Below are 14,411 nucleotides of genomic sequence, written 5' to 3' on the forward strand. Positions count from 1 at the left end.
CCGAATTCCGAACTTTTTGCGGAAAAAGTTCGGAATTCGGCAACCAGAACCGACCAAAATGCAATGGGCCAGGAAATGGTCTTTAAAAGCCCGTGATTGGACCAGAACCATCAGTAAAAGCCAATTAAGGGGGCAGGAGGATGCTAGGAATGTGATTGGAGTGACTAGGGGGTCCAGAGGCCAATCATTAGTGAATACGCCCCCCAGTATATAAGATAGCCCCGCCAAATCTCTAGCACTGTAATACAGGGGCTGTGGAAGAAAGTGGAAGCAGTTCTGTTACTCCTGCTTCAAAGTGTCATTTAGCAATTATTAGTGTGAGGAAAGGGATATCTAGTGTAGTTAGGGTGCTATTTTCCACTATAGTTAGATTCAAAAATCTAGTTTCTGTAGGGAAAGTGTTAAGTGTCAGGGTGACCGTAGTGTAGTGTAGGGTGAACTGACTCTGACTGCTATGGCAGGGTGACCAAACCCTTCCATGTCAGGGTGACCGCTATAGAAAAAAGATCATTTGCAGTAGAGCAGGGATGGGGCTCCGCTCCTGTCACACCTGGCCGTTTTTGTTGCAGGCGTTTTTTGGGCATTTTTTAGGCGTCTTTGGAGGCAGGCATAACATCAGAACTTCTGTATAGGGGTATATATACACACACACATATATGTATTTATACACATATAGGTGTGAAAGTAGCGGAGCCCTATGCCTGCAAATAATTTCATTAGCGCAGGCATAGTGTTCTGCTACTTTCACACCTATATGTGTGTATGTGTATATATACATTATATATACATATATGTGTGTGTGTATATATACCCCTATACAGAAGTACAGATGTCATGCCTGCCTCCAAAGACGTCCACAAAAAAGCCCAATAAACGCCTGCAACAAAAACGGCCAGGTGTGAAAATAGCGGAGCCACTACCCTGCTCTACTGCAATTCTAAGAGAAACAATCTTTTTTTTTTTTTCTGGTTCTGGACATGCTACAGAGCTGAAACTTCACAGGTACACTTTTTAGACCCCCCAGACACTAAATCCAAAGAAATCTCATTTTTGATTTCAATAATTTTTTTCAATAATTGGCTCTCTGTCAAAAATGACAATTTTTAAGAACTTTTTTTTGTGTGATTAATAGTCCCTGGGGCATGACCCAGAACCCTAGGCACTTTTTAGGGGCATTTATTGGGTTTTAGGGCTTCAAAATTGTGTTTTTTGATTACCAAAGTTCGGGTCCCATTGATTTCAATGGGGTTCTGGAATCCGGACCCGAACTTTCGGGAAGTTCGGGTGTTCTGGTCGAACCAAACTTTTCAAAAGTTCGATCATCCCTAATGCCCAGTCCTTGGCTGTGTTCACAAATGTCTGACATAGATCAGCCCCTGCTGCAGCCCAGCACCTTGTGACTGTAGATGACCCGGCGCAGTAGAAAATCGGGACCACTCAGTAGAAGATTGGGGCACTCAGTAGAAGACCAGCAAAGTGCGTCAATGTCACGCTTTAAGGTATTTGTTTTTACTTCTCGAAGAGATCATAGCACTCCCCCTGACATTGGACGGCATCTTTGTTCAGGCATCATCTAGGGTCACCAATGATTTTCGCCACTGAGATGTCAGCTCAGAGATGACACAATCCACTCAGTAGAAGAATGGGGTAGCCAGCAGAAGACTCAGGGAACTCAGTAGAAGACCCGAGTCACTCAGCAAAACACCCAGAGGACTCAGTAGAAGGCCTAGGCCACTTATTAGAAGACTGTGGTATTCAGTAAAAAACCAAGGCACTCAGTAGAAGATCTGGGCCACCCAGTAGAAGACCCAGGGCACTCAGTAAAAGACCTGGGCTACTCAATAGAAGACCCATGGCACTAGTGTGAAGATTGGGGCAATCAGTGAAAGACCTAGGGCGCTCAGAAGAAGAAGATCTTGGCCACTCAGTAGAAGACTGGGGCACTTAGTAGAAGACAGGCATTCAGTAGAAAACCAGGGCACTCAGTTGAAGATTTGGGCCACTAAGTAGAAGACCTAGGGCACTCAATAGAAAATCTGGGCTACTCATTGGAAGGCCCAGGACACGCAGTAGAAGACCTGGTCCACTCAGTAAAAGACCTGAGCCACTCAATAGAAAACCAATGGCACTTGTGTGAGGACTGGGGCACTCAGTGAAAGACATGGGGTGCTCAGTAGAAGATCTTGGCCACTCAGTAGAATACTTGGGCACTCCGTGAAAGACCCAGGGCACTCAGTAGAAGGCCTTGGCCACTTAGTAGAAGACTGAGGCATTTAGTAGAAAACCAGGGCACCCAGTAGAAGATCTGGACCACTCAGTAAAAGACCTGGGCCACTCAATAGAAGATCCATGGCACTCGGGAGAGGACCAGGGCACTCAGAGAAAGACCCAGGGCACTTAGTAGATGATCTTGGCCACTCAGTAGAAAGCTGTAATCGGTCATTAGAAATATATAAGGGCCAATCTCCTCCTGAAAATTCTGGTTATTTGACCTTTTTGCTTTAAGGCCAAACTATTTTTTTAGTTTTGGAGAGAGTAGGAAGGGTTAGAACCCCCGTTAGGCATTTATAGCTAAGGACAGGTATCGGAGAGATGTTTGGAATACCAATAATCGGTGGTGTGAGATATTGCAGAATCTCAAACCAATTTCTAAGACTTGATGGCCCAGATGAGGATGTTCTTGCCAGGCAGGGTTACCCTAACCAGGGTAACAAGAATGAAAATCCAGAAAGTGAAAGATAGAAAAAAGATTGTCCAATCACAAGTAAATCCAAGAAACTTCCATTATTTTTTAGATAATAGAAAAAAAAACAAAAAAAAGCAACTAATTTCGAGGATCCAAATACGTTACCTTCATCAGGGCTTGGATGTTGTATATATTCTTTTAAAAACTCAGACTGAATTTATATGAAGTGTATGTGAGAGTGAAACAATATCTGAAATGGATCCAATAAGAATATATAAAACATCCAATCCCTGACGATTGCCATATTAGGTCAATGATGTCACAAATATCCCCACCCCTTGGTGTACATAAACTACAGGATGGGGAATTTCCTGCCTGCAGGTCATTGGCCCAGCAATGACAGCTAACTTTTAGATCTGAACCTAACCCAAGCCTGACCACAAGCTCATCACACTGACATTGACCCAATATGGCTATGTGACCATATTTGGTCACTGTGCTGAATACTATTGACCCACTATGGCCATTGACCTAACATGGCCATGTGACCATATTAGGTCAATGACGTCACAAGTTTACCCACCGCTTTCTGTACATAGGCTACAGGGTGGGGAATTTCCTGCCTGCAACGACCACTAACTTCCAGGTTTGAACCCAACTCATGCTTAATTCCAAGCTCATCACTGCGACATTGACCCAATATTGCCATGTGACCATATTGGGGCAATGCTGAATTATAAACCATCGACCCAATTGTGCCATTGACCTAGCATGGCCATGTGATCATATAAGGGCAATGCTGAATTATAAACCATCGATCCAATATGGCCATTTGCCTAACATGGCCATGTGACCATATAAGGTCAATGCTGATTTATAGACCATTGATCCAATATGTCCTTTGACCTAACATGGCCATGTGACCATATTAGGTCAATGGTGTCACAGGCATCCCCACCCCTTTGTGTGCAACAGCTACAGTGTAGGGATTTCCTGCCTGCAGCTCATTGGCCCAGCATCGAAGGCTAACTTCCAGGTCTGAACCCAACCCAAGCCTGACCCCAAGCTTAGCACAGTGACATTGACCCAATATGACCATTTGCCCATATTAGGTCAATGCTGAATTATAGACCATTTTTCTCAATATGGCCTTTGGCCTAACATGGCCATGTGACAATATTAGGTCAATGATGTCACAAGCATCCTGCCTGAAGCTCATTAGCCCAGTAATGACGGCTAACTTCCAGGTCTGAACCCAACCCAAGCCTGACCCCAAGCTTATCATAGCGACATTGACCCAATATTTCCATTTGCCCTTCTTAGGTCAATGCTGAATTTTAGACCATTGACCCAATATGTCCATTGATCTAACATGGCCATGTGACCATATTAGGTCAATGCTGATTTATAGACCATTGACCCAATATGGCCTTTGATCTTACATTGCCACATGACCATATTAGGTCAATGCTAAATTATAAACCATTGACCCAATATGACCGTTGACCTACCATGGCCATGTGACCATATTAGGTCAATGCTGATTTATAAAACATTGACCCAATATGGCCTTTCATCTAACATGGCCACATGACCATTTTACGTCAATGCTAAATTGTAGACTGTTGACCCAATATGGCCATTGACCTAGCATGGCCATGTGACCATATTAGGTCAATGCTGATTTATAGACCATTGACCAATATGGCCTTTGATCTAACACGGCCTCCTGACCATTTTAGGTCAATGCTGATTTATAGACTATTGACCCAATATGGCCTTTGATCTAACATGACCACATGGCCATATTGGGTCAATGCTAATTTATAGACCATTGACCCAATATGGCCTTTGATCTAACATGACCACATGGCCATATTGGGTCAATGCTAAATTATAGACCATTGACCCAATATGGCCATTGACCTACCATGGCCACATTACCATATTAGGTCAATGATGTCACAAGCATCCCCGCCCATTAGTGTACATAAGGTAGAGGACAGGGAATGTCCTGCCTGCAGATCATTGGCCCAGCAATGACAGCTAACATCCAGGTTTCAACCCAATCCAAGCCTGACCCCAAGCTCATCACTAATGCTTCCCATCAAACTTAGTGATCAAGTTTAATGATTTGCTGATGTCACAGATTCATCAAGTTAGTAAATTAATCAACGTCCTTCCTTAAGGCAAGCAGATGACCGAATGTCATGTTTTTCCCTACAAACCCTCGAAAAACATGGAGCAGACACAGGTATATAGGGATTCAGTCTACATCCACGTTCCTGAATTTTGCATTTTGTCCTCAATCCTTCCTCAGAAGCGTTTCATTAGAACTCCTGGGCTCACAGCCTGGAATATGCAGCTATCTGAGATGATCCAGGCGGCGTTGCATCTCTCCCACATCTGCATTCTGAAGGTTACTCAGGAAAGACTCCAAGTAACAATGCGGATAATATATGAGGGCGTTAAGCATCTACGGCGACAGCCAAAGCCGTGCGTCTGGCAGCTCGGCACTACATTTCATTAAGGCAGAGGTGAGCGTAAGGTGAGCGGGATGTAATATTTGCAGAATGAGAAGACAAACAGAAGAGAAGCGGCTTATAATAACACCGCGCGCCGTCCTGCCGCCGCCGATCGCTTTGTCCTAACACTTGTCCTCTGTCGGTCCATTTACAATACACGTCGGAGGATTGAATAGGAACAATACCAAGTGGTTACACACTTTCTGTGAATGCCGACATTCCCGTATCTTCAAGTATACAATCCCACGCTCAGGTGGGCCTTTTTAGGCATTCTACGTCTGCAGCCATATAAATCGATTGACTGTGTTTTATTAGAAGCATATTAACCCCTTCAATACTGGACATACCCCCCCCCCCCCGCCTTCCTGCCCAGGCCAATTTTCAGCGCTCACACACTTTGAATGACAATTGCGCGGTCATGCAACGCTGTACCCCTTTGACATTTATATAATTTTTTTCCGCACAAGAAACCATGGAAAGAAAGGGCAAAAGGATTTTCTTGGTACTGTCAAAACAATCCAGGTAGATAAAATCAAATATCTTATCTTCTCATAAAAAAAGCATACACTATAAAATAATTACACCCATTACAGTGGCTTAAGGAGGTCTTCCAGCTGGGGGAAAGAAAAATTAAAACTCATTAATAATTAATAAAAAATAAATAAATAAATAAATAAAAAAATAAAATTAAATAAAAAATAAATAAAAAAAATAAAAAATAAAAAATTAAAATTCATTAATAATGAATTAATAATAAAAAAAAAAAAAAAATCAAATACTGTATCTGCTGACTTTTAATACACTGCTCAAAGAAATGAAAGGAACACTTTTTAATCAGAGTGTAGCATCAAGTCAATTAAACCCCTGGGATATTGATCTGGTCAGTTAAGTAGTGGAGGGGGTTGTTAATCAGTTTCAGCTGCTTTGCTGTTAATGAAATGAATAACAGGTGCACCAGATGGGCAACAATGAGTCAATCTCCAAAACTGGAATGGTTTTTCAGGTGGAGGCCACTGACGTTTTTTTCCCTCATCTTTTCTGACTGTTTTTCACTAGTTTAGAATTTGGCTGGGGTCAGTGTCACTACTGGTAGCATGAGGCCATACCTGGACCCTATAGAGGGGGTCGGTGTCACTACTGGTAGGATGAGGCCATACCTGGACCCTATAGAGGGGGTCAGTATCACTACTGGTAGCATGACGCCATACTTGGACCCTATAGAGGGGGGGGTCAGTGTCACTACTGGTAGCATGAGGAGATACCTGGACCCTATAGAGGGGGTCAGTGTCATTACTGGTAGCATGAGGCCATACCTGGACCCTATAGAGGTTGCAAAGGCAGTCCAACTCCTCCAGGATGGTATATTAATACGTGCCATCAATACATGCCATTATGGCACATCAATACATGCCATTATGGCACATCAATACATGCCATTGCCAGAAGGTTTGCTTTGTCTCCCAGCACAGTCTCAAGAGCATGGAGGAGATTCCAGGAGACAGGCATTTATTCTAGGAGAGCTGGACAGGGCTGTAGAAGGTCCTTACCCATCGGCAGGACCGAAATCGGCTTCTTTTTGCAAGGAGGAACAGGATGAGCACTGCCAGAGCCCTACAAAATGACCTCCAGCAGGCCACTGGTGTGAATGTCTCTGACCAAACAATCAGAAACAGACTTCATGAGGGTGGCATGAGGGCCCGATGTCCTCTAGTGGGCCCTGTGCTCACTGCCCGGCACCGTGGAGCTCGATTGGCATTCGCCATTGAACACCAGAATTGACAGCTCCACCACTGGCACCCTGTGCTTTTCACAGATGAGAGCAGGTTCACCCTGAGCACATGTGACAGACGTGAAAGGGTCTGGAGAAGCCGTGGAGAACATTATGTTGCCTGTAACATCGTTCAGCATGACCGGTTGGGTGGTGGGTCAGTGATGGTCTGGGGAGGCATATCCATGGAGGGACACACAGACCTCTACAGGCTAGACAATGGTACCCTGAATGCTATTAGGTATTGGGATAACATCTTTGGACCCATTGTCAGACCCTACACTGGTGCAGTGGATTTTGGGTTCCTCCTGGTGCACGATGATGCCCGGCCCAATGTGGCGAGAATATGCAGCCAGTTCCTGGAGAATGAATAGATATATAGACACTTACCTGTCCAGGGAGCCCAGGATGTCAGCACCCCAGCTGATTTTCATATTGGCTGCCGGGTGCTGCCGCCGCCTTTCAGCTTCACAGCCGGTTCCCTACTGTGCATGCGCAAAGCGTGCTGCGTATTCTAATTGGCTCAGGGGCGGGGGAAGGAGGAGGGGGGGCCGAACTTCAGAGGGACAGTGCTGCGATGCTGTCTCCCAGAAGTGGCAAAGGGTACCTGTCAAAAACAGGTACCCATTCCCCATTCCCCCCTGAAAGGTGCCAAATGTGGCATCGGAGAGGGGGAGGAAGCAGATGAGCGGAAGTTCCACTTTTGGGTGGAACTCCACTTTAACTGTGCATTGAGGTAGTACACCCAACATAGGGGCGTGTTAGGGTATGCAGTTGGATTTAACAGTCAAGCGATACTCAACATGTTTTGCGGTTATCCCGCTTCATCAGGAGTGTTCAAGAATGGGGAATTTAATTTATCCTATAACAAAAAATATAAAAACAAACTATGAAGTGATATACAGTAAGTTTAAAAAGCATATACAGATTTCAGTGGCTACAATAATCACATGGGCACTTACCCCTAATAATGGATGCACTTAGAATGTGAACAGGCCAAAATGAAGGTGCTGGAAGATTCACTCCAGGCGAGTGTGGGAGCAAACAAAAATGGGCAACTATGGGGGCGGAGTTTGGCCGCGGTCTAACATGGCTGCTTGAGCCGAACTCTCTGCCAGCACAGAGGACACAGAAGCACCTAGGAGCTGACCCAGCCTCTGCAGCTCACACTGCCCGCCACCGCACTGAAAGGAGAACCAGCAGGCATGTTCCGAAAACGCAACTACAAGCCGCTGGAACCCTGCAGGCTGACAGACTTCTTCAGTGGGTCGTGGCCGCACAGGGCCCAAGATGGCGCTGGTAACAGGCACAGGATAGACACGCGCGCTTCCCTGCTGAGCCTCAAATGGAGTGCTCCAGCCTTACAGCCAGACCAAGCAAAGACAGGAAAAAAAGGGCAGCATCCTCAACCTTTGCATCACCGAGCCAAGTACACCGATAAGGAAAAAATCACTGCACTTTCACAATGCTGAGGGGGAGGTAGACGAGGATGATGATGAGGAGGAGATTACTGATTCTCTAGCTGATCTACCCACATCTGACAATGCAGTTTCTGAGCACACTTTGAAGCAGATGCTCATGACCCTGCAGAAAGGCATTCAGAAAGATATCTCTACATCCATCTCCCGCATCCAATTACAGGTAGATGACATAGGAGACAAAACGGAGAGACAACTCACTGATTTTACCGATGCTTACAATGAACTAGTTGATGCCCACTGCGAACAGGCGGCTGAGCTCCAACGCGTTCAATCTAAGCTAGCAGATCTTGAGGACCACTCTCGCAGAAATAATTTAAAAATTTGGGTTGTTCCAGAGTTTGTCCCCCCTCAGGAGCTAACACAGTACCTGCAAAACCTCTTCAAAATCCTAGTATCCTCACTGTCCAAACTATTGACAGGGCACAAAGGATCTTTAAGCCACCACACATTGGAGTGGAAAATCCAAGGGATGTTGTCAGGACCTGGGCTCAAACCTGGGACCTCTTCTGTGTCTGGCATTGACTCTTCTCGCTGAGCTATCTGGGATGCTGGACAACTCCCTGCCTGATCTATTAGACAATCCTACCTGATCTATTGGAAATCCTGCCTGGTCAATTGGACAACCCTGCCTCATGTCTTGCTTGCTATTGAACCTTGAACTCCTTGCTCCTCCCATGAACTTCCTATATAAGCCTTGCCTCTGCACTTCCTGTCGCCAGATTATTGTGGTCTGATCCTGCATTCAACTTCTATTGCCGTTTGGAAAATGACTGGCTTGTGATCCCAACTACGAAACTCTCCTCCTGCATCGGCCTTGGCTTGTGATCCCGACTACGAAACTCTCCTCCTGCATCGACCTAGGCTCGTGATCCTGACTACGAAACTCTCCTCCTGCATCGACCTTGGCTTGTGATCCCAACTACGAAACTCTACTCCTGCATCTGCCTTGGCTTGTGATTCTGACTACGAAACTCTCCTCCTGCATCGACCTAGGCTTGTGATCCCGACTACGAAACTCTCCTCCTGCATCGACCTTGGCTTGTGATCCCAACTACGAAACTCTACTCCTGCATCTGCCTTGGCTTGTGATCCTGACTACAAAAACTCTCCTCCTGCATCGACCTAGGCTTGTGACCCGACTACGAAACACTCCTCCTGCATCGACCTTGTTTTGTGATCCTGACTACAAAACTCTCCTCCTGCATCGACCTTGGCTTGTGATTCCGACTACGAAACTCTCCTCCTGCATCGACCTTGGCTTGTGACCCGACTACGAAACTCTCCTCCTGCATCGATCTAGGCTTGTGACCCGACTACGAAACTCTCCTCCTGCATCGATCTAGGCTTGTGACCCAACTACGAAACTCTCCTCCTGCCCCTAACTTGGCTTGTGACCCCAACATGGATTTTTGGTCTTGTAATTCCTATCAGACCTGAGAACAGAGCTTGCCTGACGTTGTCGGCCATTGGTCTCCACTTATTACAGGTATTCTCCTTACAGAATAATCTGGACACAACATGGAGACTGTCACAACTCAATGAACCCTGAGTGAACATGTTGTTTCGCTAACTGAGGTTGTTCAAGTCCTACAAACACGAGTGCAAGAGTTACAAGGAGAAGCAATTGAACTGCAAACACAACTTGGGCAGCAACGCCAACGAACAGCTACTCACAGTGATTCAAACCGCTTCCCTTTGCCTGATAAATTCAATGAGGATCCTAAACTCTATAGAGGCTTTCTGAATAAATGCCAGACACAGAAGAGGTCCCAGGTCTCAGCCCCAGGGCCGGTGCTAGACTATTTTATGCCCTAGGCAAGACCAGCTACTCGTGCCCCCCCGCCCCCAAAAAAATAAAGTAGAAAGGGAAGGGGTTAAAAACTCCTCTATGTCATACCCAGTGACCCCCTTATTCCTCCATGACACACCTCGGGACCCTAATGTCCCTCTATGCCATACCAAGGGACCCCGATGATCCTCCATGTCACACCAGGGGCACCTGATGTTCCTCCATGTCATACCCAGAGACCCTGATGTTTTTCCATGTCACACCTGGGAACCTCAATCCCCCATAGCACACCCAGGGACTAGGGTTGAGCGGACACCTAGATGTCCGTGTTCGACGGGTTCGGCCGAACTTTAAAAAAAAGTCCGGGTCCGTGTCCCGGACTTTTACCGAACTTTTCCCGGACACCGAACCCCATTGAAGTCAATGGGGACCCGAACTTTAAGGCACTAAAATGGCTCTAAAACACCAAAGGAAAGGGCTAGAGTGCTGCAAATGGCAGCAAAACGTAATTAAGAGCATGGCAAGTGCTCTGCAAACAAATGTGGATAGGGATATAACTTAAAACAACAAAAAAAAACAGAAAAATAAAACAATGTTCTTCTTCATCTCTGAAGGACGAGGCCCATATGGAGTAGGAGGGAGGTTGAGGTGGTGGTGGATGTGGCGGTGACATAGGCGTGCGCACAGGGTGTGCTGGGTGTGCCTGGGCACACCCTAATCACCTAGGGCACATAGCATTGCCAGTGAGGAGATGGGAAAGATCTCCCTGGGACCTGCTCTGCTCTATTTCTCCTTGCCTACAGGTACATGGCCCCGATACATTACTCTCCCTGCTGGCAAACACATGCATGTGTATTTCAACTTTGGGGTGCACACCTTAATGCAATAGGCTGCGCACACCTATGGGCGGTGTAGGTGGAAGCGGCGGTGGAGGAGGACCAGGGCCGGATTAACAGCATCATGGGCTTGGTGCTGAGGATTTTGAAGGGCCTTAGGGCCGTGCCTTGCCATGCACCCAGAGGAGGAAGGGTGCAGCCATGCATGCCTAATTCAACATGGGATGCTGTCTCTGAAGCCCATAAACACATCCATGCATCGCCAACTGTCCCTACTTGTCCGGCCTTCACGCTGTGTGGGGAGGTTCTGAGGGTGCTGCCTGGGGAAGCGAGCATAGAAGCCAGACTTCTGTGTTTACAAGTGACAGAAGAGCGGTAACAGTGAATATGGCCAACCCGGGGCCTATATAAAAGGTAGGGGCCTGGAGCTGCAGCTCCAATAGCCCCTACATTAATCTGGCCCTGAGGAGGAGGACGAGGTAGCCAACACTGCTTCTTTTCACAAATTTTAAATGAGGGTACACCCCAAAAGAGTGAGAAAGAGCAAAAATGGAACAATGGGTGGGTAAGGTCGGTATCCATTGCTATTCTGCACAAGGTACGGAAAAGTCCCGTGGGATCCATGCCTGGTTCATTTTAATGAACGTGAGCTTGTCCACATTGTCTCTGGACAGGCGGCTGCGCTTGTCTGTTATAACGCCCCCAGCCGTGCTAAATACCCGTTCAGATAATACACTGGCTGCAGGGCACGCCAGCACCTCCAAGGCGTAAAGGGCAAGCTCAGGCCATGTGCCCAATTTGGAGACCCAGAAGTTGAAGGGGGCAGACCCGTCATTCACTACATGTAGGCGTGTGCACACATACTGCTCCACCATGTTGGTAAAATGCTGCCTCCTGCTAAGACGTTCCATCTGAGCTGCTGGTGCTGCTGTTTGTTGTGGCGTGCTGACAAAGCTTTTCCACATTTCGGCCATGCTAACCCTGCCTTCTGAGGTGCTGGCGGTGCCCTGGTTGCGTTGGCGACCTCCTCCTCCTCCTCCTCTGCCTTGTGCTTCCACTGTGGCCCCGCTGTCAGATGGGAATGCCAGCAGCATGGCGTCTACCAGCGTGCGCTTGTACTCGCGCATCTTGCGATCGCGCTCCAGTGAGTGAATTAAGGACGGTACGTTGTCCTTGTAACGGGGATCCAGCAGCGTGGCCACCCAGTAATCAGCACAAGTTAGAATGTGGGCAACTCGGCGGTCGTTGTGGAGACACTGCAGCATGTAATCGCTCATGTGTGCCAGGCTGCCCAGAGGCAACGAAAGGCTGTCCTCTGTGGGAGGTGTATGGTCCGTGTCCTCTGTATCCCCCCAGCCACGCACCAGTGATGGCCATGAGCTGGCCTGGGTGCCACCCTGCTGTGAACATGGTTCCATCTCCTCCTCCAGCTCCTCCTCCTCCTCATCCTCCTCATCCTCCAGAACTGTGCCCCTGCTGGACAATTGCGTCCCTGGCGTTTGCGTGTGCAGGAACCCACCCTCGGAGCCCCTTGCGAATGACTGCCCTGAAAGCCTTGGAAATGTTACCTCTTCATCCTCCTCCTCCTCCTCATCCTGTGCCACATCCTCTTCCATCATCGCCCGAATTGTTTTTTCAAGGAGGCATAGAAGTGGGATAGTTAAGCTGAGAACGGCGTCATTGCCACTGGCCATGTTGGTGGAGTACTCAAAACAGCGCAACAAGGCACACAGGTCTCGCATGGAGGCCCAGTTATTGGTGGTGAAGTGGTGCTGTTCCGCAGAGCGACTCACGCGTGCGTGCTGCAGCTGAAACTCCACTATGGCCTGCTGCTGCTCGCACAGTCTTTCCAGCATGTGCAAGGTGGAGTTCCACCTTGTGGGCACGTCACATATGAGGCGGTGAGCGGGAAGGCCGAAGTTACGCTGCAGCGCTGCCAGGCGAGCAGCAGCAGGGTGAGAACGCCGAAAGTGCGCACAAACGGCCCGCACTTTCTGCAGCAGCTCTGACATATCGGGGTAGTTTTTAAGGAACCTCTGCACCACCAAATTCAGCACATGCGCCAGGCAAGGGATGTGCGTCAAACCGGCTAGGCCCAGAGCTGCTATGAGATTTCGCCCGTTATCGCACACCACCAGGCCGGGCTTGAGGCTCGCTGGCAGCAACCACTCATTTGTCTGCTGTTCCATGCTCCTCCACAACTCCTGCGCGGTGTGTGGTTTGTCCCCCAAACAGGCAAGTTGTAAAACTGCCTGCTGTCGTTTACCCCTGGCCGTGCTGAAGTTGGTGGTGAAGGTGTTACGCTGTCCGGATGAGGAGGCGGTAGAGGATGAGGAAGCGGAGTAGGAGGAGTTAGGAACAGGAGGCAAACTGAAGCGCCCTGCAATCCTCGGTGGTGGAAGGACATGCGCCAAATTGCTATCCGCCTCAGGCCCATCCGCCACTGCATTTACCCAGTGTGCCGTTAGGGAGATATAACGCCCCTGACCGTGCTTACTGGTCCACGTATCCGTAGTTAGGTGGACCTTGGCACAGATGGCGTTGCGCAGTGCACACCTGATTTTTTCCCCCACTTGGTTGTGCAGGGAAGGGATGGCTTGCCTGGAAAAGTAGTGGCGGCTGGGCACGACGTACTGTGGGACAGCCACCGACATAAGGTTTTTAAAACTGTGCGTCTCCACCAGACGGAATGACAGCATTTCAAAGGCCAATAATTTTGAAATGCTGGCATTCAGGGCCAGGGATCGCGGGTGGGTAGGGGGGTACTTCCTCTTCCTCTCAAGTGTTTGGGAGATGGAAAGCTGAACGCTTCCACGGGACATTGTGGAGATGGTTGTTGGTGACCCAGGTGGTGGTGTTGCTGACAGATCGTCTGTTTGCGGGGTGGCAGGTGCCGGTATCACTACAGATGTGGCTGGAGCGGCCGAGACTGCAGCAGAAGAGGAAGCAGGATGAGCCAGAGACGTTTCTTGGTTTTGAAGGTGTGTACTCCACTGCAGCTCGTGCTTTGCACTTAGATGCCTGATCATGCAGGTTGTGCTCAGGTTGAGAAGGTTCATGCCTCGCTTCAAGCTCTGATTGCACAGGGTGCAAACCACTCGTGTCCTGTCATCAGCACATTTTCTAAAGAACTTCCACGCTAGAGAACTCCTTTGAGCTGACTTTGGTGCGCTCGTTCCCTTGCTGCGTTGGGCAGTAGCGGGCGTAGTGTCTAGGGCACGGCCGCTCCGCTTCTGCACCCTGCTCCCTCTTCTGCTGTGCTGGTGGCTCTGTGCGACCACCGCCTCTTCCTCCAAACTACTCAGTTCACCTGCATGACGTTCATT

The sequence above is a fragment of the Pelophylax lessonae genome (genome assembly GCF_965119305.1).
Source record: "Pelophylax lessonae genome assembly, chromosome: 8".
NCBI classification, from domain to species: domain Eukaryota; kingdom Metazoa; phylum Chordata; class Amphibia; order Anura; family Ranidae; genus Pelophylax; species Pelophylax lessonae.